Raw genomic sequence first — 22,220 nt, 5'->3', positions numbered from 1 at the left:
AACGACTTTCACTAACGATAGTCCTCACACAGGGCAAAATCGCCATGGCTGACAAGACTCATACCTCAAAAATTACAGGTTTCTGCGCGGTTATGTTGTCGGTAAAAGGCACTGATTACAGAGATTTTAAACTATGGATAATGCCAGATCTCTGTGTGAGCGTGATCTTGGGTCTGGACTTCCAGTGCCACCACCAAAGTATCACGATTACCTACGGTGGGTCAAAGCTGCCCCTCACAGTGTGCGGTCTGGCTACCCTGAAGGTCAAGCCGCCCTCTCTGTTCGCCAACCTCGCACCCAACTGTCGACCCATAGCGACCAAGAGTAGGCGGTACAGCTGGGAGGACAGACGGTTCATTGCGTCGGAAGTAGAAAGACTCAAGCGGGAGGGTATCATCGAATGCAGTACCAGCCCGTGGCGTGCCCAGGTAGTAGTAGTTAAGGGTAGCGAAAAGAAGCAGATGGTGATAGATTATAGCCAGACGGTTAATCTATACACCCAGCTAGACGCCTACCCTCTGCCCCACATAGCGGATATGGTTAACCAAATTGCGCAATACCGGGTGTTTTCCACCATCGACCTAAAATCGGCATACCACCAGCTCCCCATTAGGCCGGAGGACCGTCCATACACCGCCTTCGAGGCGAACGGACGCCTCTACCACTTCCTCAGAGTCCCCTTTGGGGTAATGAATGGGATCTCGGTCTTCCAGCGGGAGATGGACCGCATGGTCGATGAGAACCAGTTAACAGCCACCTACCCATAACTAGACAACGTCACCATCTGTGGCCACGACCAGCAAGACCACGACTCGAACCTCGCGAGATTTCTGAAAACCGCCCTCAGACTCAATCTCACCTACAACGAGGATAAGTGTGTCTTTAGCACCACGCGCCTCTGTATCCTGGGCTGCGTGGTGGAAAACGGGGAAATCGGTCCGGACCCCGACCGATTGCGCCCCCCTACGGGAGCTACCCCTACCAAACACTCCCAAGGCCCTGAAAAGGTGCCTGGGGTTCTTCTCCTATTACGCCCAATGGGTCCCCAATTATTCCGACAAGGCCCGTCCCCTCCTGAAATCAACGTCCTTCCCGCTCACGGCCGAGGCCCACGCCGCCTTCAAAAGCATTAAACACGACATTGAGAAGGCCGCGCTGCAGGCAGTGGACGAAAACATCCTTTTCCAGGTCGAAAGCGATGCGTCCGACTTCGCTTTAGCAGCCACCCTCAACCAGGATGGGCGGCCCGTAGCCTTTTTCTCAAGAACCCTCCAAGGGCCCGAGATCAGGCACTCCTCGGTAGAGAAGGAGGCCCAGGCCATAGTGGAGGCAGTGCGGCACTGGAGGCACTACCTAGCCGGCAAACGCTTCACCCTGCTTACCGACCAGCGGTCGGTAGCCTTCATGTTTAACAACAAACAGAGGGGGAAGATCAAGAACGACAAAATTCTCAGGTGGCGGATCGAACTCTCCACGTTTGAGTACGACATAATATATAGGCCAGGGGCCCTCAACGAATCCCCTGACGCCCTATCACGAGGGATGTGTGCCAGCATCCAGGGGGACAGGCTACAGGGCCTCCACAATGGCCTCTGCCACCCGAGGGTCACCCGGCTATTTCACTTTATAAAATCCTGTAACCTCCCCAATCCATCGAGGAGGTCCGGTCGATGACCAGGGACTGCCGCACCTGTGCAGAATGCAAGCCCCGTTTTTTCAGGCCCGACCGAGCCCACCTGATCAAAGCTACACGGCCATTCGAGCGCCTGAGCTTAGATTTCAAGGGACCACTCCCCTCCACCGACCGCAATGTGTACTTTCTCAACATTGTGGACGAGTACTCCCGCTTCCCATTCGCCTACCACTGCCCAGACATGACCAGTGCCATGGTCATCAAGTGCCTCGGCAACCTGTTTTGCACGTTCGGCATGCCTAACTACATCCACACTGACAGGGGGGCGTCGTTCATGAGCGACGAACTGCGCCAATACCTGCTGTCGAAGGGGATAGCCACGAGTCGGACCACTAGTTATAACCCCCGGGGTAATGGGCAAGTGGAGAGGGAGAACGCGACAGTGTGGAAGGCGGTCACCTTAGCACTAAGGTCTAAAGGCCTCCCCACCTCCCGCTGGCAAGAGGTCCTCCCAGACGTACTCCACTCGATAAGGTCGCTACTGTGTACTGCTACTAACGCCACTCGTCACGAGAAGATGTTTGTTTTTCCCCGCAAATCAACCTCAGGAGTGTCCCTACCCTCGTGGCTCTCCACCCCAGGGACAGTCCTATTACGGAAGCATGTGAGGGGCCACAAAACAGATCCCCTCGTGGAGGCAGTACACCTACTCCACGCAAACCCACAGTACGCGTACGTCAAGCACGCCGACGGGCGTGTGGACACCGTGTCCATAAAGGACCTCGCCTCGGCAGGAAGCGACAACGACGACCCATCACCACCACCCCCAGAAGAACCTCCACCATCCCCAGGCTCACCACCCCCAGAAGTACCTGCAACACCCCCAACACATGGGTATGCCCAGGAGGGCAACACGGACTCCCGGTCGGAACCCGAGGTACTGTTGCGACGTTCAGGAAGGACTATCGCACCCCCGGACAGACTAAATCTGTAGAAGGGGTGAATGTGATGAAATATATGCCTTCATCAGCCCCTGTGTTTTACCTGTTTTGTATTGTGTGTACCGCCCCCTTTTTCCTATTGTGTGTATTGGCTACGCCCCTGTCTTTTGTCATATAAAGGTCTCAAGAGCTGTATGAGTCATTCTATCAGACGAACCCGATGTGGAAAGACCTGCAATGTTCTTAGTGATTAAAAGCCTTCTGTTGAATCTTTTAAACTCCTTGTCTTTGAGTTATTGATGGCACATCAGTTACTATGTCTTCAAAACTCTTTTCCATTGGCTTCGTTGGGGTTACTAGATTTCGTAATAAACCATACGTCTTTGCACCCATTAAATTTAACAATACCGACGCTTTCTTGTCATCTGACACCCCATTTGCCTTGCAGTACACCTCTATTCGTTCGACATATGTAGTCCAATCTTCGACTTCATTGTCAAATGCGGTGATACTGCCACTCTTCGGCATTTTGGGTGTGGTTTAAAATGGCGTCTCCCAATGGCTTAAAATGGCGTCTCCCGCACTTTCCTTCCTCCCCCGCTGCTGCCGACGCCGCTCCCGGCGGTTCTCGTGGCAATAGCGGCGCCCTGTAGGTTTCGCGCGCTTCTCTCTCTCCCTCTCTCCGACGCTGCTCGGCCCCTGAACACCGGCTGCGCCCTGTGTGCTCTGCCCTCTCTCTCTCTCCCCCATCGACACTGCTTGGCCCTTTGCTGTGCTGCTCGGTCGGCTCTAGCCCGCCGCTGTCCGGGAAGGGTCTGCGCACTACCTGTTGCCAGCCCGTTTCGCTGGACCACCTCTACTGGAAAGCCAAGCCTGGCTCTCGACAGCCTCCCCCGCAATTCTCGAGTCTCTGCTGGATGACTGGGTGGTTTCCCGTGGTCGACGCCCGAGTCTCTGGCCTTGACCTCCAATCCACTGATCTCCAGGAACGAATCCCCGGGAGGTGATGCAGAGTTGCAGGTAGGTTCGAACCTGCCTCGTCGCCAATGTTACGTCCGTGCAATAATTAGACACAGACTGCGGAGAACAGTACAACGGTGTTTACTCAACGTGGCTCAGACTGCAACTGAAACAACAGATTACTACTCAGCATTATATACAGGTGTGGTCACTGCCGGTACTACAGTATACATGAGCTGTAGAAAGTAGTTCCCCCCTTAAAGGTACATACATTACAGTAAGCATGCAGGTGCAGCAGGCGGTTAAGAAGGCAAATTGTATGTTGGCCTTCATAGCGAGAGGATTTGAGTACAGGAGCAAGGATGTCTTGCTGCAGTTGTATAGGGCCTTGGTGAGACCACACCTTGAGTATTATGTGCAGTTTTGGTCACCTTATCTGAGGAAGGATGTTCTTGCCATGGAGAGAGTGCAGCGAAGATTCACCAGACTGATACCTGGGATGGCAGGAATGACCTTTGAGGAGAGATTGGGTCGATTAGGCTTATATTCGCTAGAGTTTAGAAGAATGAGAGGGGATCTCATTGAAGCTTATAAAATTCCAACAGAACTAGACAGACTAGATGCAGGAAGGATGTTCCCGATGGCAGGGGAGTCCAGAACCAGGAGTCACAGTCTAAGGATAAGGGTTAAGCCATTTAGGACAGAGATGAGGAGGAATTTCTTCAACCAGAGAGTGGTGAACCTGTGGAATTCTCTACCACACAAGGCAGTTGAGGCCAATTCATTAAATATATTTAAGAAGGAGTTGGATATATTTCTTAAGGCTAAAGGGATCAAGGGATATGGGGAGAAAGCAGGGACAGGGTACTGAGTTTGGATGATCAGCTATGATCTCATTAAATGGCGGAGCAGGCTCGAGGGGCCGAATGGCCGACTCCTGCTCCTATCTTCTATATTTCTATGTTTCTATATTTCTATATTTCTATGTTTCTATATTTCTATATTTCTATATTTCTATGTTTCTATATTTCTATATTTCTATATTTCTATGTTGCTATGCTTCACCTTGGGCTGATGGGCTTTTGGGTTGTTCGATACCAATTGCTATTATGTGGAAGGGGAATGGTGGCCTTGGAAAGGGCAGTGATCCTGGGGAGGGAAATGCCAGACTCAGGGAGGGAAGTGGGAAAAGTCTCGGGGATAGATGCCTGAACGAGCTAAAGAAGGTATTGATCGCCTTTGAGGAGCGGAGCCACGATTGGATGGGGACTGGATGTGTTGGAACATACTGCAGTCAAAACCCAAGGCAATTGTTGAACCGTATGTGTCTCTATTTAAACAAACCTTCGATATTTACTGAATCATACTGGTGTAAAGTGTGCTACAGAAACATGCCAGCGATATACAGCCATTTTCAGAGTAATTGCGAATGTAAATATTCAAGAACGCGACAACATGTAAAGCATGGAATGAGAAGAGGTCACTTGGCACACCAAGCCAGCTCTTTCAATCTATCGTTCGTTCTATCCCATCTCGTTAAGCTCCTGTGGAAAGGTTTGGCATAAACATGCGAAAGGTTATCAGGAAAGCTCCAGAATATTCCCTCATCCTCACACATCAATTATTCAACCCTTTCTCTAGACCGGAGCTGCCCTGGGGAACTGCTGCTCTCTTTCAGAGTGCGGTTGATGACAGCAGCTTCTTGCCCATTCTGCGTAGCATTCAGCTCAGATCATAGAACCATAGAATGGTTACAGCACAGAAGGAGGCCATTCAGCCCGTCGAGCCCGTGCCGGCTCTCTGCAAGAGCACTTCAGCTAGTCCCGCTCCCCCCGCCCTTTCCCCGTAGCCCTGCAAATTTTTTTCCTTCAGGTAATCATCTAATTTCCTTTTGAAAACCATGATTGAATCTGCCTCCACCACCCTTTCAGGCAGTGCATTCCAGATCCTAACCACTCGCTGCGTAAAAAGGTTTGTCCTCGTGTCCCCTTTGGTTCTTCCGCCAATCACCTTAAATCTGTGTCCTCTGGTTCTCGACCCTTCTACCAATGGGAACAGTTTCTCTCTATCTACTCTGTCCAGACCCCTCATGATTTTGAACACCTCTATCAAATCTCCTCTCAATCTTCCCTGCTCTAAGGAGAACAACCCCAGCTTCTCCAGTCTATCAACGTAACTGAAGTCCCTCATCCCTGAAACCATTTTTGTAAATCTTTTCTGCACCATCTCCAAGGCTTTCACATCCTTCCTAAAGTGCGGTGCCCAGAATTGGACACAATACTCCAGTTGTGGCTGAACCACGTGAATATGGTTCTTCTTCGCTCCATTATTGTGGGGGCTTTCAAGGTGAATGTTGCTAGAAAGACTTACATTTATATACCTAGTCTCCTCTAACATGCCCATCGGAGTGTGTCGGAAATCCAGTGGCTGGGCTGTGGAGCCCAGCTGGTACAGGTTAATTAAAGGGGAGGGCTGCAGAGGGTCCGGCATTGGGGGAGGGCCATTTAAAAACTTTGTTTGTGCTTTTTTTGAATGGCCTGCAGCGGGTCCTTGAAGGAGAAAAAGCGAGATTCCCCAGGTGCTGGAAAGCTGAAATAAAAACAGCAAATGCTGGAGAGCATCTGTGGAGCGAGGAAGGTAGGGTTCCTGAAGCAAGGTTATCGACTGGAAACGTTCCTTTAAGGACCACTGGTTAGGCTGCTCCATGCCAAGTATGAATGGGTGGAGCCCCCGTGGCACACACTCTGCCAACTCGTACTTCCACATTGGTTCTGGGTGCAACTGATGTTGCAGGACCCCTGACTTGAATCAGTCATTCATGAAAGAAAAACTTATGAAATAATACTGAGCGACCTACAGGTGGCGCTGTCCAGGGAGAGTATAAATACTCGGGCACAGGCCCAGCTTGCGCAGGACATTCTTAACAGGAACTAGTGAAGGACACAGCTAGACCTCCATGTTGTAAAACAGTTGATTAAAGCTTTGTTTAACGCTTAGACCAAGTGCCTAGTAGTTTTCTTACGTCACCCCCAATTTACAAGGGCCAATGGGGTCCCCGCCTTTTCTGGGGAGCATCAGAGCCAACCATTTCAAGACACCCACCAAAATGACGGTGACCTAGACGTCAGCGGGGAAGGGGCGGTAAGTGCCGCCCTGCCATTTTTCATCTGTCTCCCGCCCTGGCCTTGCCTGATGGGGTGCGCGTGGGGGGAGGTGGTGGGGGGATGGTGACTATCGGCCTCTAGGAGTGTTTAGTATTTAACCCACACTATAACCCAATGGCAAAAGGGTAGACGTTAACCTGGAAGTGCACTGCCTCCTTTGCCCCACTTCCGGTTCAGAAGAAGCACAAGGCGCCCTATGGAAATTGGCCTTTTGCGGTGGGCATGGGTTAAGAGTTTTTGGAGACAACCGGAATCGTAGCACTCAGGTTCCATAAACCAACTGCAACACCTAAGAACATAAGAACATAAGAAATAGGAGCAGGAATAGGCCACTTGGCCCCTCGAGCCTGCTCCACCATTCAATAAGATCATGGCTGATCTTGGGCTCAAAGCCACTTCCCTGCCCGCTCCCCATAACCCTTCACTCCCTTATCTTGCAAAAATCTGTCTATCTCCACCTTCAATGTATTTAATGACCCAGCCTCCACGGCTCTCTGGGGCAGAGAATTCCACAGATTTACGACCCTCTGAGAGAAGAAATTCCTCCTCATCTCAGTTCTAAAAGGGCGACCCTTTATTCTGAAACTATGCTCCTGAGTTCTAGATTCCCCCATGAAGGGAAACATCCTCTTTGCATCTACCCTGTCGAGCCCCCTCAGTACCTTATATGTTTCAATAAGATCACCTCTCATTCTTCTAAATTCCAATGAGTATAGGCCCAACCTGCTCAACCTTTCCTCATAAGTCAACCCCTTCTTCTCAGGAATCAACGGAGTGAATTGTCTCTGAACTGCCTCCAATGCAACCTTCTGACGGCAGCCAGACGGCATTCTACAATTTGTTTCAGTTCTATAACCAATTTACTTCTCAATAGTTTCTTCTCTTCTTAGGCAGTCCCTCGGAACCGAGGATGACTTGCTTTACTCAAACAATTAACACACGGCCCGAGCAACTCCTGCCTGTAATTCTTTCCTTCTCTGTTTCCCTTTGTATTTACAATAGAATTCATTGTGGCGAAGAGACAATCGACAATTCTGGAGCAAAGCAACGTTGATGACGAGGATACAAATGGCAACCCTGACAAAAGTGGCAGGGATTTAGTGTAGCCGATTTTGTCACGCCATTTGATATGTGTTCCTCTCTGCTTTCAGCTGCTGTGAATAATTGAAAGCAATTGTTCGCACACTGTGACTGTATTCAGTCTGGAGCAGGCTGATCCTTTTGCCGTTCTTGAAGGGCATTTGCCGATCGCAGTGTTAAAGTTCTCTCATTTGTATTCTGTGGCTTAACAGAGAATATACTCGAGAGCTGCCCTGGGGAACTGCTGTTCTCTTTCAGAGTGAGGTTGGAGACAGCAGCTGTATGGCCCATTCTGTGTGGCGCACAGCTCAGATCAGTCCACATGAATCTGGTTCTTCTTAGTTCCATCACCGTGTGGCTTTCAAGGTGAACGTTGCAAGAAAGACGTACATTTATATAACGCCTGTCACGTCCTCAACACGTCCCAAAAGCACTTTTCAACCAATTTTGAATGTTGTAATGTAGGGAAACAGAGCAGCCAATTGCGCACAGCAAGGTCCTGCAAACAGCAATGAGATAATGAGCAAATAATATGTTTTAAGGTTGTTGGTTGAGGACACTGGGAACAGCTCCCCTTCTCTACTTCGAATCTTTTACGTCCACCTGAGATGGGTCCTTGGTTTAACGCCCTATCTGAAAGACGGTTCCTCCGACAGTGCAGCACTCCCTCAGTACTGCCCTGAAGTGTCACCTTAGATTTTGTGCTCAAATCTCTATAGTGGGAGTTGAACCCACGACCTTTCTGACTCAGAGGCGAGAGTGCTACCCACTGAGCCACGGCTAACATTGCTGGAAAGTCTTGAAGCTTTTTAACTTTCAAACATTTTTCTTTCTTCTCCGGTTAATAAAGTGCTTCAAAGTGTTCTTCTACAGTTTCCTCCAATCAAGATTTCCTACCGTACATTGTCCACAAAATCAAAGTCATCCTCTTTGGTTTGTGCCAACGTCTCTCTGGGTCCAGGTCCATTGGCCACTCAGCTGGCCATTGACATTGAACCAGGTTCTGTATATCCCCAGTATTCTGCTTAATGCTGAGCTCTCCTCCTTACCCCTCACCCCAGTCAACCACCAAGACTGTATTTTTCTGCTGAGGCAACATTGCCCACTTGAACTCATGCCTCTCCTTCTGTGCTGCCAAAACCTTAATCTACGCCCTCATCCCCTCAAGGATTGACCTCTCCTGTACTCTCCTTGTTGGCACCTCCTCTGCCACCCTTCGATTAGGACAGAACTCTGTACTCATGCACACTCGCCTTGCGTTTCCTTGCCAAGCCCCACTGGGTCCTCATTCCCCATCAAAATGCCATTTGATTCCATCCTTGTCCAAAAGCAGAGGGGGCTTTTTAAAGCCAGCCATGTAGGAAAATCTATATAAAAAACCATTGGCACATTGTGGAAAAAAATATCAAGTTGACAGGTTAGGTGAGGCTTGCACCTGTTATCTGAAATCCCATTCCAACCCTTTGGTGCAGTTCCCCGCTGTGAGCTTTTTAGTCAGTGTGAACATCAGATGCTCAGGATTATGGAACAAGATCCATGCCCAGGTCGGTGGAGGAAGGATATTTCCGTCTGTCAACGGGCACACACTATTAGTGCAGGTGGGGACTTAATGGGGGCGAAATTGGTCTTTGAGGGTAAGGTGGATTGGCAGTAGCAAATTGGCAGCCCGTTTTACACCGTGCCCAATGTTCTTTTCCATTTAAGTCAATGAAGTCAATCCTGGAGGTGACGAAGGTTTGGCAGCAGAGGAGGAGAGGTACGAGTGCAAGTGGGCAATGTTGCCAAAGACCAATTTCACCCCCTATGTTCCTCTAACGTGTAACAATAAAACTGAACTACTTACTGTGGGCTTTCAATTCCTCCCCGATCCCTGCATTTCTGGACAACAGTGAAGGAACTGGTGCCAGTGCTCAAAGAAAGGGACAGACATTCCAGAATTTGTTCTGTTCTGGTGCTACACAAATGCAAGTTGTTGTTTTGAGTTCCTTTATCTCTATCAACAGTGAAAAGAATCAGTTCCCTGCGTTAATAAAGCCAGAACTACAGCCGAGAGCAGGGCTTTCAAAGTAGTGTCGGTGAACCTTGGGGCCAAGGAGAGCTTCCTGGGAGTCCAAGAGCTCAATGACTAACATTTTTAACGTGAATTCAAAGAGTTGGAAAAGCTAACCACTGCAGACCGCTATAAATCATTGTTTTGTCAGAGAATCATAGAATTGTAGAATAGTACAGCACAGAAGGAGGTCATTCGGCCCATCGAGTCTGCGCCGGCTCCTTCGAAGAGCCATCCAGTTAATCCCACTCCCCCGCTCTTTCCCCATATCCCTGCAACTTTTTCTCCTTCAAGTATTGATCCAGTTCCCTTTTGAAGGCTACTATTGAATCTGTATCCACCACCCTATCAGGCAACCGATTCCAAACCCTAACCACTCGCTGAGTAAAAAAGTCTGGAGGGCTGATCCTCACCGCCAAACATATTCTTAAAAAAATAGCATCTAACAAAATTGTTGAATCGGAGCCCACCGATTCTTTTAAAAGGGAATTAGATCGTTGCTTAAAAAAGAGGAATGTTAAAGGATATGGGGAATGAGCAGGGGAGTGGGATTAGCATGGGTGGCTTATGTGGAGAAAAATACTAGGACAGACTTGATGGGCCGAATGGCCTGTTTCTGTACTGTAACTTTCTAAGATTCTTCGAAACTAACTACACTAATAGAAATAAATATTGCTTCAGGTGTGGTTACAATGGAAACTTAAGAAAGATTAATGATGGAGAGTTTGTTGTAATTCAAGGGACCTTTATCCCAAAGGATCTAGATCAGTGGCAGGATGAATTAGTCATCTCAACTACTAATTACTGCAGAACCTCTTTATATTCCTCATTTCAATTGCCCCTTTATAATGCTTTCTTTCTATACTGAAAGGCAGAGGCCTGCTTCTGCTTATTAATGTGAACTTTTTGAAGCAAGGTGGGATTATTTATTAGCGCACGTACATTTAACTAAAGAATATCACACCATCATTGCAAGTGAGTGTCTCTCCTTCCTCTGTTCGTCACGGATTATAATTGATTACTTAATTAAAATGGTCTTGAAATTTTGCCGATAAATCTCACTGGCAACTTCAAAGTCATTTCAGCAGTAGCTGGGGAATACTGCTCCTAATTTTCCTCATACAGATTTAACAAGAGCAGACTATTCCGGAGACTGATTGAGATTGCAAATTCTCAGTCCTGGGTGTGAGGGATTTCCTGGAGATGTAAGATTTCTTGACGGGTCAGAACACTGAGACTACATAATAATAATCTTCCTAATTACCTCTGTAGCTGCCTTTATATTGTCTGTGACATTAGTGGCTCTGCACCACCCAGGCAGATTGTAAGCGTTCTCTAATTTCAGTTATGCATTTCAATCCTTAACAGTGACTGTCACTTTATTCGAGAACCAATGTGCAACTTTGTGGACCCAGGGGGTAACTTCTGTTTTCAGTTTGTTTCTTCAGTACCCTCCTCTCCCTCCCCACAAGTCCAATTTTCTCTCATGCTATCCTGACACATACCAGCGTCAGCACTGACAATCCTCTGTTACCTTGCCCAAGTAGAAATATAGAAAAATAGGAGCAGGAGTAGGCCATTCGGCCCTTCGAGCCTGTAACGATCAAAAACATGTCATTCTATAGTGGACACTAGGTGGAGCCGTAGAGCTGTGTAGAGCTGTATATAGCTGTATGTATTAAGACTACACTACCCAGCTGTATGTATATTAAGACTACATTGCCCATGAGGCTAGGCTACCCACAAGGCAACAGTCAAGATGGAAGCCTCTACAGATACTGTACCAGTCCACATGTGCTCAATAAAGTAACTAGCAAAAGCTAGCTGTGTTCATAATAAGAATGTCTAGTTATTAATGAACATAACATGGTACCAGGGTGGTGAAGATCTGCTGAAAATTGTGAAAAGCGACATGGAGAATTTGAAGCCACCAGAGCGTTTGAATCTCACAGAAAAAATCGACTACAACTGGCAGACTTTTAAACAGCAATTCGAACTCTACATTGCAGCCATCGGATTCGGTACGAAGCCAGACGCAAGGAAGATAGCGTTGCTGCTCACGGTTGCAGGCCCACTGGCGATAGAGGTATTTAATACATTTGTATTTAATCCAGCGGAGAACAGAGAAAAATTAGAAGATGTGCTAAAAAAATGTGATGCACATTGCTCTCCCAAAAAGAATGAGACGTATGAAAGATACATCTTCCGTTCTCGGACACAGCAACAAAATGAGACTTTTGTTAGCTTTATAACTGATCTGAAACTGAAAGCACAGACATGTAATTTCTCTGAGCTGAAATCATCCATGATTCGTGACCAGATTGTGTTTGGTATTCATGATAAAAAAGTCAGGGAACGTCTGTTGAGAGAAACCGAACTAAATTTGGAAAAGACAGTGAAAATATGCCAAGCCAGCGAGCTAGCTCGAAAGCACGCGAAGACTTTCAGTGAAATCAATAATGATGCGATTGTAATGAGTGAAAATGCTGCTGTCGGTGCTGTGTCCTACAAGGGGAAGAAACGTGGGCAGAACAGAAATGAAAAGCAATCGGAGGATGAAATTTTTAATTGTAAACGCTGTGGTTACAAACACCAGTTAAGACAATGCCCAGCATTTGGAAAAATGTGCACAAAGTGTAATGGAAAGAATCACTTTGCCAAACAATGCTTTTCGAAAGTAAAAACAAAAAAACAATAAAAGGGCAACAAGTTAATGTGATTGAGGACACTGATTTAAGTGAGACATTTTTTGTAGGAATGGTGTCATGTGACGATATCAAAAAAGATACAGAAAATGTGCAGCCCTCAGAAATGGACAATGCTGAACATAAAGTCAATGCAGTAAAAGTGGACAAATGGATGATCCCACTGCAGATAAATGGAGCATTAGTTACATTGAAACTGGACACTGGGGCAAAAGCAAACTTAATCAGTATGAGTGACATAAAAAATATGAAAGAAAAGCCCAAAATACAGAAAAAGTCAGTACTACTGAAGAGCTATAATGGACAGAAAATAGATAGCTTAGGTGTATGCAGACTTAAAGTGACAGTCAAATACAAAGTGCATCATCTCATGTTTTCTGTTGTGGCTGAAAGACTTGATTCGATACTAGGTGACAAAGCTTGTGAAGACTTAGAACTGGTCAAGTGAGTCTACCGTATAAACTGTGCCATAAGCAGACCAGATGACTCAGGTGATGAAGCAGAGAGCCCATCAAGGATGAAAAGGCCAAAGGGTATCCATGTCTTCAAAAAACCTAGTTTCTCCAAGAAGCAAGAAAAAGACTTTAAGGTCAAAGAGAAGCCAAAGGAAGAAAAGCACAAAGAGGAAAAACACAAGGAGAAAAAGTCCAAAGATATAACCGCAGCAGATGTTGTTAAGCAGTGGAAAGAGAAAAAGAAAAAGAAGAAGCCTGCAACAGAGCAGGAAGCAGTTCCGGTGGATACTCCTTCTTCCCTCGGGCCAATCTTTGGTGTTCCATTAGCCGAGGCTGCTGAGAGGACCATGCTGTATGATGGGATCCAGCTGCCAGCAGTTTTTCGAGAGTGCATTGACTACATTGAGAGTTATGGCATGAAGAGTGAAGGAAACACTGAAACCCTCTCCAAGCAAAGATCGCAAGGAGACCTCGATCTATACAAGAGCAGATTGATGACAATGCCGCAACTGCATCTTGTCATTCACCGCCAGAACAATCTCATGAAGACACATCAGACTTACCCGTGTTGAGAAGATCCACACGTGAAGTAAAAAAGCCTGATAGACTTAATCTTTGAGTACAATGTAAAGCTTTGAAAATGTGTTGACTGTTTTGAAAATGTTTATGTTTATAGAGCACTAACAAAAGTGTTACTGATATTATCTTTATTGTTTTCTTGAAAGTTGATTGATATTGATTTTGTTAAACCTCAAAGAAAGGGGGATGTAACGATCAAAAACATGTCATTCTATAGTGGACACTAGGTGGAGCCGTAGAGCTGTGTAGAGCTGTATATAGCTGTATGTATTAAGACTACACTACCCAGCTGTATATATATTAAGACTACATTACCCATGAGGCTAGGCTACCCACAAGGCAACAGTCAAGATGGAAGCCTCTACAGATACTGTACCAGTCCACATGTGCTCAATAAAGTAACTAGCAAAAGCTAGCTGTGTTCATAATAAGAATGTCTAGTTATTAATGAACATAACACTTCGAGCCTGCTCCGCCATTCAATATGATCATGGCTGATCCTCTACCTCAATACCATATTCCTGCTCTCTCCCCTTACCCCTTGATGCCTTTTGTGTCTAGAAATCTATCTATCTCCTTAACTATATTCAGTGACTTGGCCTCCACAGCTGTCTGTAGTAGAGAATTCCACAGGTTCACCACCCTCTGAGTGAAGAAATTTCTCCTCATCTCAGTCCTAAATGTCCTACCCCATATCCTGAGACTGTGACCCCTCGTTGTGGACCCCCCCAGCCAGGGGAAACATCCTCCCTGCATCCAGTCTGTCTAGCCTTGTCAGAATTTTATACATTTCCACGAGATCCCCTCTCATTCTTCTAAACTCTAGTGAATACAGGCCTAGTCGACCCAATCTCTCCTCATATGACAGTCCTGCCATCCCAGGAATCAATCTGGTGAACCTTCACTGCACTCCCTCTATGGCAAGTATATCCTTTCTTAGGTAAGGAGACCAAAACTACACACAGTACTCCATGTGTGGTCTCACCAAGGCCCTGTATAACTGTAGTAAGACATCCTTGCTCCTGTACTCAAATCCTCTTGCAATGACGGGCAACATACCATTTGCCTTCCTAACTGCTTGCTGCATCTGCATGTTTGCTTTCAAGTGACTGGTGTACAAGGATACCCAGGTCCCTTTGTACATCAACATTTCCCAATAAGTGGCCATACTTTACACGTCACTATAGACAGTAAGGGCCAGATTTTCAGTGTGCCGTGAGGCGGGCTTTCAGGCGTGCGGGGGGCAAAAATCCCGAATTCGGGGGTCCCAACACCATCCCGCCCAAAACCCGTCTCCACGTAAGTTTCAGAGGAGGCGGCTACCCGCCCCGCACTGGGACCCGCCTCCCCGAGGCAGGAAGGGGATTAGTGCCAATTAACTGCCTGTTAACAGGCAGTTTTTAGCCTAATCCCTATTTTGAGGGGTGTCGTGTGGGATTCTCGACGGCTCCAACCATGCCAGGTTAGAGCAGGCGGGCCATCTTCGAGGGGTCGCGATGTCGGTGTTCAGGTGAGTGATGGGTGCATGAGTGCAAAGGTAAGTGTGTTTGGTGTGTCTAAAGTGTGTAAAGAAGTTTTACTTACCTGTACTTACCTTAACAGCCTTTCTTCCTCTAGGCGTCGGGATCCCATCACTCAGCCGGCACTGAAAGCTGAATGGCTACGATCTGTCAAAAGTGACAGCCTTCAGCTTTCAGTGTCGGTGACAGTTCTAACTGAGTCTGCGTAGAAGGACTCAGGTTAGAAGTCAGACTGTCAGTGTTTGACAGCTTCAAACAGCTGTGAAACACTGATATTTCATCTGTCAAGAACTCTTGACAGATGAAATTTCAGTCTGTGACGTCACCTGTTGCCGGGTGGCCCTTAATTGGCCTGCTGAGCCCGCTGGGCGGGCTCAACAAGGTCAATCAAGGGAAAATCGCGTCGATTGGCCGGACGTCGATGGAGGCGGGACTAAAACCCGAAAGTTGTAGTCCCGCCTCCTTCCCGACAGCTTAATGAAAATCCAGCCCTAAGTGCGAGGCAGTCTACCCAACTCCTCCAGCCCTGCAACAATCCAAGGTGTCTGCGCCCCTCCAATTCTGGCCTCTTGCTCATCCCCGATTTCCTCCTCCATTGACGGCTGTGCCACCAACCAGCTAGGCCCATAGGCTCTAAACCTCTCCACCTCTCTCTCCTCCTTTTATTCGCTCCTTAAAACCTGCCTCGTTGACCAAGCTTTTTGGAACCTGGCCTAATATATCCTAATACAAAAGAAAATACTGCAGATGCTGGAAATCTGAAATAAAAACAGAAAATGCTGGAGACACTCAGCAGGTCAGGCAGCATCTGTGAAGAGAGAAACAGAGGTAACCTTTCAATGACCTTTCATCAGAACTGGTAAAAAGCAGGAAATGGAACAGATTTTAAAGCAAGTTTAGGGGCTGGGGAATGGGGGAGGGGATGAAAGAACAAAAGGGAAGGTCTGTGATAGGATGGAAGGCAGGAGAAGTAAAGAGGCATTAAGAGATATTCAAGGCAAAAGGAGATGGTAATGGGACAGGTTAAGAAACAAAGGATGGCTCTAGATGGGGTGTGAATTGCGCTGGCAGAATGAAAGACAGCTGCCATGTGGGAGAGAAGAACAAAAATATATATCCTAATGTGGCTCAGTGTCAAATTTTGTCTGATGACGCTGCTGTGAAGTGCCTTGGGACGTTTAACTATGGACTGGCATGGACTGGTTGGACTGGCATGGACTGGTTGGACTGGCATGGACTGGTTGGACTGGCATGGACTGGCATGGACTGGCATGACTGGTTGGACTGGCATGCACTGGCATGACTGGTTGGACTGGCATGGACTGGCATGGACTGGTTGGACTGGTTGGACTGGCATGGACTGGCATGGACTGGCTGGACCGAATGGCCTGTTTCTGTGCCGTATATCCTGTGTAATATAAATACAAGTTGTTGTTGCTGTTGTTGCGAATGGCATTACTGCCAAGCTCCACCTTGCCCTCTCCTGATACCCACCCGCAGTGGGGGTTATTGGAGATCAGGAGCAGGGACCTTGGCTGACTTTTTTTCCCCCTTTCCAGTGACTCCTGCTGGAAGCCCGCATCATTGAACTCCAGGTGGTGAAAGGATTGGGCTCAACCGTGATGCCACGCATGGTTGAATAAACTTCCGACACTCTAGGATCACGTACAAAGAATGAACCTCTTGGGTGAGATATGAAAGGCAGCGGAGAGCTGTCCAGCCCAGTTAGTCACATCAAGAGATTAAAAACAGCGAAAGTTTACAGACCCGACAAAATAACCCAAGCAAAATCTTTGAAAGTAAAGGTTTTTAATTATGTTTTTTGAGCAGATTGTCACTATTAGTTTGGAGAAATTACTCTGAATCTACACCAAGCTTTTCATAACTGACTATTTCTCACAAGAAGCAGCTGGTCACCCGACTATTTATATTCCCTAATAAGAATTGTGCGACAGATTTACTCTGAGTGAGCAATGTATTTTATTTGAGATAAATTATTTATTGACAATCTTCACACAGTATTAAAACTCTCGAGTTGCCATCTTATTTACAGAATGGCTGTTATAATCAGTGTCTGTGGATTTGGATGTGACAAGACAAAACTTGAATCATTCTTACCCTAAATGCACATTTTATTTTGTTCTCCGCTAAGGAACAGGGAGATCTTTCCTCGGGGAACTTATCTGCTTTTATGTTGTTCTTCCATTAATTTGGGGAGCCTGGCATTTAGAAGCCGGCTTTTGGCATTTATGCGGCTAAATCCAGTTCCTACTAGCTGGCAGCGGACTCGAGGTCCCTTTATATTGATTTTAAAAAAAATCTATGTTTATGTTTTTAAATCCAGGTTTCCACAGGCGAATAATTGACTGGTAGACCCAATTATACCTGACTGTAGCTTATATGCCATGCGCCCGCTCGTGTCTGGCCAGTAGACTTGGGACCATGGAGCAGGCGGTTGTACAAGTGGGAGTGTGGACCCAGGATCTGGTGGGGATTGAGGATGTTGAAGATGGAGGTACCAAACTCGGTGTGGGTAGTGAGCCTGAGTGAAAGGGATTAGGAGTTGGAGAGAGCACAGGTAAGGAAGTGGCTAAAATGGAGGGCGGGTGTGTTAGCCAGAGGATATGAATAGTGAAAGGAATGTGAGGCACTGACAATTATTATGAGGGTCAATGGACACTAGGAAGGTAAAGAAGAAAGAAAGACTTGCATTTATATAGCGCCTTTCACGACCACTGGACGTCTCAAAGTGCTTTACAGCCAATGAAGTACTTTTTGACGTGTAGTCCCTGTTGTAATGGGGGAAACGCAGCAGCCAATTTGCACACAGCAAGCTCCCACAAACAGTAATGTGATAATGACCAGATAATGTTTTTGTTATGTTGATTGAGGGATAAATATTGGCCAGGACACCGGGGATAACTCCCCTGCTCTTCTTCGAAATAGTGCCGTGGGATCTTTTACGTCCACCTGAGAGAGCAGACGGGGCCTCGGTTTAACGTCTCATCCGAAAGACGGCACCTCTGACAGTGCAGCACTCCCTCAGCATTGCACTGGGGCATCAGCTGAGATTTTTGGGCTCAAGTCCCTGGAGGGGGGCTTGAACCCACAACCTTCTGACTCAGAGGCGAGGGGGCTACCCACTGAGCCACAGCTGACACTGAATAGATTGACAACATTCCAAAAGGGGGACAAAAAATCACAGCCAACCACACATTCATCTTACTCCCGTGTGATCTTACTCTCATTCCATGTAAAAAAAATGGAGTTGATTATCAGGAGTAAGCTTGAAGGTCACTTGTACAACAATAACCTTGTTAACAGTAGTCAGTATGGATTCAGATATGGAAGATCTTGCTTAACAAATCTCCTCGACTTCTTTGAGGAAGTGACAACCCAAGTGGACAGTGGGAATCCCTATGACGTGGTGTTCCTTGACTTCCAACAGGCTTTTGATAAAGTTCCATACCGAAGGCTATTAATTAAAGTTAATGCGGGGTTCCAGGGGTAAATAAAAACAGGCGGGAGCCTACTTAAAATTTTAAATCAAGATCCTACACCAGTTGTAGGGCCACAATGCAAATTTCAGGTACGAATAGGTGGAGCATGCGTCACTCACACGCTACCCATTGGTACCAGAGGTGGACGGGCCAGCCCAACCCGGTAGTCCTTCGATGGACCACTGGAGGCTGCTCCTGAAAGGGTAAGCTTTGGGGTTTTACTCCTCTCGAGGTGTATGTGGGGCCACGAGGAGCGGGAATGGCTGCTGTCGGCTGCTCCTGATTGCCCCTCTCCCCACGGAGCCTGAATCCTGGCTCGGCCGCGCGATTGCGCCGCTGGATTCTCCGCCCTTCCCAGCGCCCATAATATGGACTGTGAAAATGTTTGGAGCCTCTCCCTGCGGCCAACGGGAAGGGCAACAGATGATGAAAGCCTTGATGGAGAGGTGAGAAGTGTGGATGAGAGATGAAAGGAATTTGTAAGGGATGGGCCAAGGAGTAAACTTGAGGGTCATGTGTACAACACTAACCTTGTTAACAGTGGTCAGTATGGATTCAGGAATAGAGGGGGCGTGTTGGAGGTGGGACTGCTGCTTGTCGGGTTTCAGTCATGCCTCCATCGACTTGTGGCCAACCCACGCTATTTTCCCTAGATTGACCTTGTTAAGCCCGCCCAGCTCTGTGAAGCTGTCAAACACTGACATTCTATGTTGTTTGATGAGTTCTTGTATTCAAGACTCACCAAACCTCTTTTGTGAGCAGAAAGTAGATGGTTGTTGCATTGGAGAATGCAGCATCCATTCTGTCATCTCTGCCGGTGAGATGCGAGACTGTCCGCATCCCCAACTTTTGAAGCCTGCAGGAAGAAACAAAGGTAAGTAAACATTTTCTATCACTTTCCACTCACCTCACATACTCACCTCTCCACACTTGCACCCATCACTTACCTCCACAGTGCACTTTTGGACCCCTCCGACCCCTGCACACCCACTGCTCGCCTCGCTGACCCTGGCGGGGTTTTCCAACGTCGCGAAGCCCGCACTTGTGTTGGAAAAATGCGGATAATCCTCTTATCTGCCTGTTAACAGGCAGTTAAGTGGCTGTAATCTCCTTCCCGCCTCCAGGAGACGGGACCCAGTGCGGGTCGGCTACCCGCCTCCTGGGAAGATGGCACGGAGGCGGGATGGGGGGGCGGGATGGGGGGGCGGGATGGGCACCCGCCCCCAGATTCTGTCATTTTCCCGGCAGTCCCGCCTCCAAACCCGCCTCCCCAGGGCTGGCAAAATCCAGCCCAGAAGATCTTGCTTAACCAATCTCCTTGGCTTGGAGATCAGTGCCATACCACCGCCACAGCAGCTCCGGCAGGCAAACAATGGGTAACTGGGGGAGGGGCGTGCCGTCAGTGAGCGGGCTAGGGTCAGCCTTGGGGAGACACGCTTGAACCCTGGGGAAAAGCTACTCTGCAATCTCCGCAGTGGATTTTTTTTTCATACAATCCCAACATCGACCTTAACATTTCGATGTCACTGTTGCTATTTCTAACTCCGGAGAGCTGCCGAGTGATTAAACCATTCACAGAATCACAGAATCACAGAATCTACAGTGCAGATAGAGGCCATTTCGGCCCATCGAGCCTGCACCGACACATATCCCACCCTATCCCCGTAACCCCACGTATTTAATCCCCTAACACTAAGGGTCAATTTATCATAGCCAAATCAACCTAACCTGCACATCTTTGGACATTGTTCATGTCTTCGCGGTGGTGAAGCAATATAAAAAAATGAATAATGCGCGCTGGTCGCAAATGGTTTGTGCCTTTCACGGACCTTGAAATCAGAACACGGGAAAAGCAGCAAACCGATGGTATTTATTTCAACACTTCCCTGTTAACGATGAAGAAAATTAAAAACCCGTTGTTACAGAGACAAAACAATATGAAAACCGTCAAAGAAATGATTAACGTTTGTTTGACCAGGTGGCTATGGCTGATTTTAAAGAGTAAATGTAGTGACTGGGACACCTGAGATGGAAAAGTTGCCATTACCAGTGTCGGGAGGAGCAAGCAAGCCAACCTGTTAAAATGGAGTCACTCCTGCCATCGCTGTGAGCTCCAGCCACCGTGGATTTAGCAACATAAGGTGGTGAAATGTTTTATAATACAGCGCATTACATCGGCTCAGTAATGCAAGCTGCCCTTGTTGAAGACATATAAAATATATAATATGAAGACAGAAAATGCTGGAAACACCCAGCAAGTCAGACAGCATCTGTGGAGAGAGGAACAGAGTTGTTTCAGGTCGAGGATCCTAGTTCTGATGAAAGGCCATCGACCTGAGACGCTGGCCGCGATATTTCCTCTCGATGTGGCTTGGGGGCGGGACAGCTGCCTTCCGGGTTCCAGTCCCGCCCCCAATGACGTCCGACGCACAGACGCAATTTTGCGTCAATTGGCCTCGTTAAGCCCCGCCCTGCAGGCTTGCCAGCCAATTAAGAGGAAGCCGGTGTCAGATGACAGCAGTTGGTGACGCGTCATCTGCCGGTTTTCTTAAAGGGGCCAGGCACAATTTTTTTTGACAGCTGATTTTTCAGTGTTTGACAGCATTGAGGTGCTGCAAACACTGACAATCGCTGTACAAAGGTGAGCCCTTGCACCCGTGTACCCTTGCACCCTTGTACCAGTGACTCCCTCCTTAGGCTAGAACAGATGGCAGCTGCAGGTGAGGTTACAGAAGCGATCTGTCACTGGTGAGAGAGGTTCTCCCAATGAGGTGGAACTACACACACAATCCAAATCTTGTCACCTACAGAAAAGTGTAAATACATTAAAAATGATTTTCCCAACATTTTCTTACCTCTGAAACTCACCAGTGTACCATTGGATCTTTCACACCAATTCTGCAGCTGTCATCAATGAACAAACATTACAGTAGACCCACAGCATGCCACACTTACCTGGCGTGGTGTCCGGACGTCGGGAAGCCCGCAGTAGAACTGTCAAAATTGCAAAAAGCCTCTTAACTGCCTGTTAACAACCTGTTAACAAGCAGTTAAGTGCCTATAATCCTCTTCCCGCTGCTAGGTGTCGGGTCCATGCGCGAATCGGGGAAGATTGATTGGAGGCGGGTTGACAGCGGGTTTCCGACCCCCTGTCAATCTTTGCAATTTTGCCGGATGTCCCGCCTCCAAACCCGTCTCCTGAGTGCCGACAAAATTCCCCCCAACTGTGTCTCTCTCCTCAGATGCTGCCTGACCTGCTGAGTGTCTCCAGCATTTTCTGTCTTTATTTCAGATTACCAGTACTTTGCCATTTATTACCAGTATTTTGCCATTTATTACCAGTACTTTGCCATTTATGACAGCATGTTGGTGAAATGGGTAAACATTCCAGTCTGAGCTGCTGACGCCACATTAATGGCAAGTAAAGAATTGGGAAGTGGATGTCAGAGTAGGAACTCTCACATTCGGTGGTTTTTAATGCGTGTCGTATTTAAACATGTTCTCCATGGAATGCCGTGGCACCGAGGCTAGCGAGGACCCAAAACATGCCAGACGGAAATAATATTCATCCAGGTATAGAAGGGCCTTCACAGACTCGTACTGAATCTCCAGATGGTATCCTGAGAGGCCCAG

Source organism: Somniosus microcephalus, chromosome 29 (genome assembly GCF_052327205.1).
Source record: "Somniosus microcephalus isolate GS21.2 chromosome 29, FLI_Smic_1.0, whole genome shotgun sequence".
Classification (NCBI taxonomy): domain Eukaryota; kingdom Metazoa; phylum Chordata; class Chondrichthyes; order Squaliformes; family Somniosidae; genus Somniosus; species Somniosus microcephalus.
Note: the sequence above shows the minus strand (reverse complement) of the source record.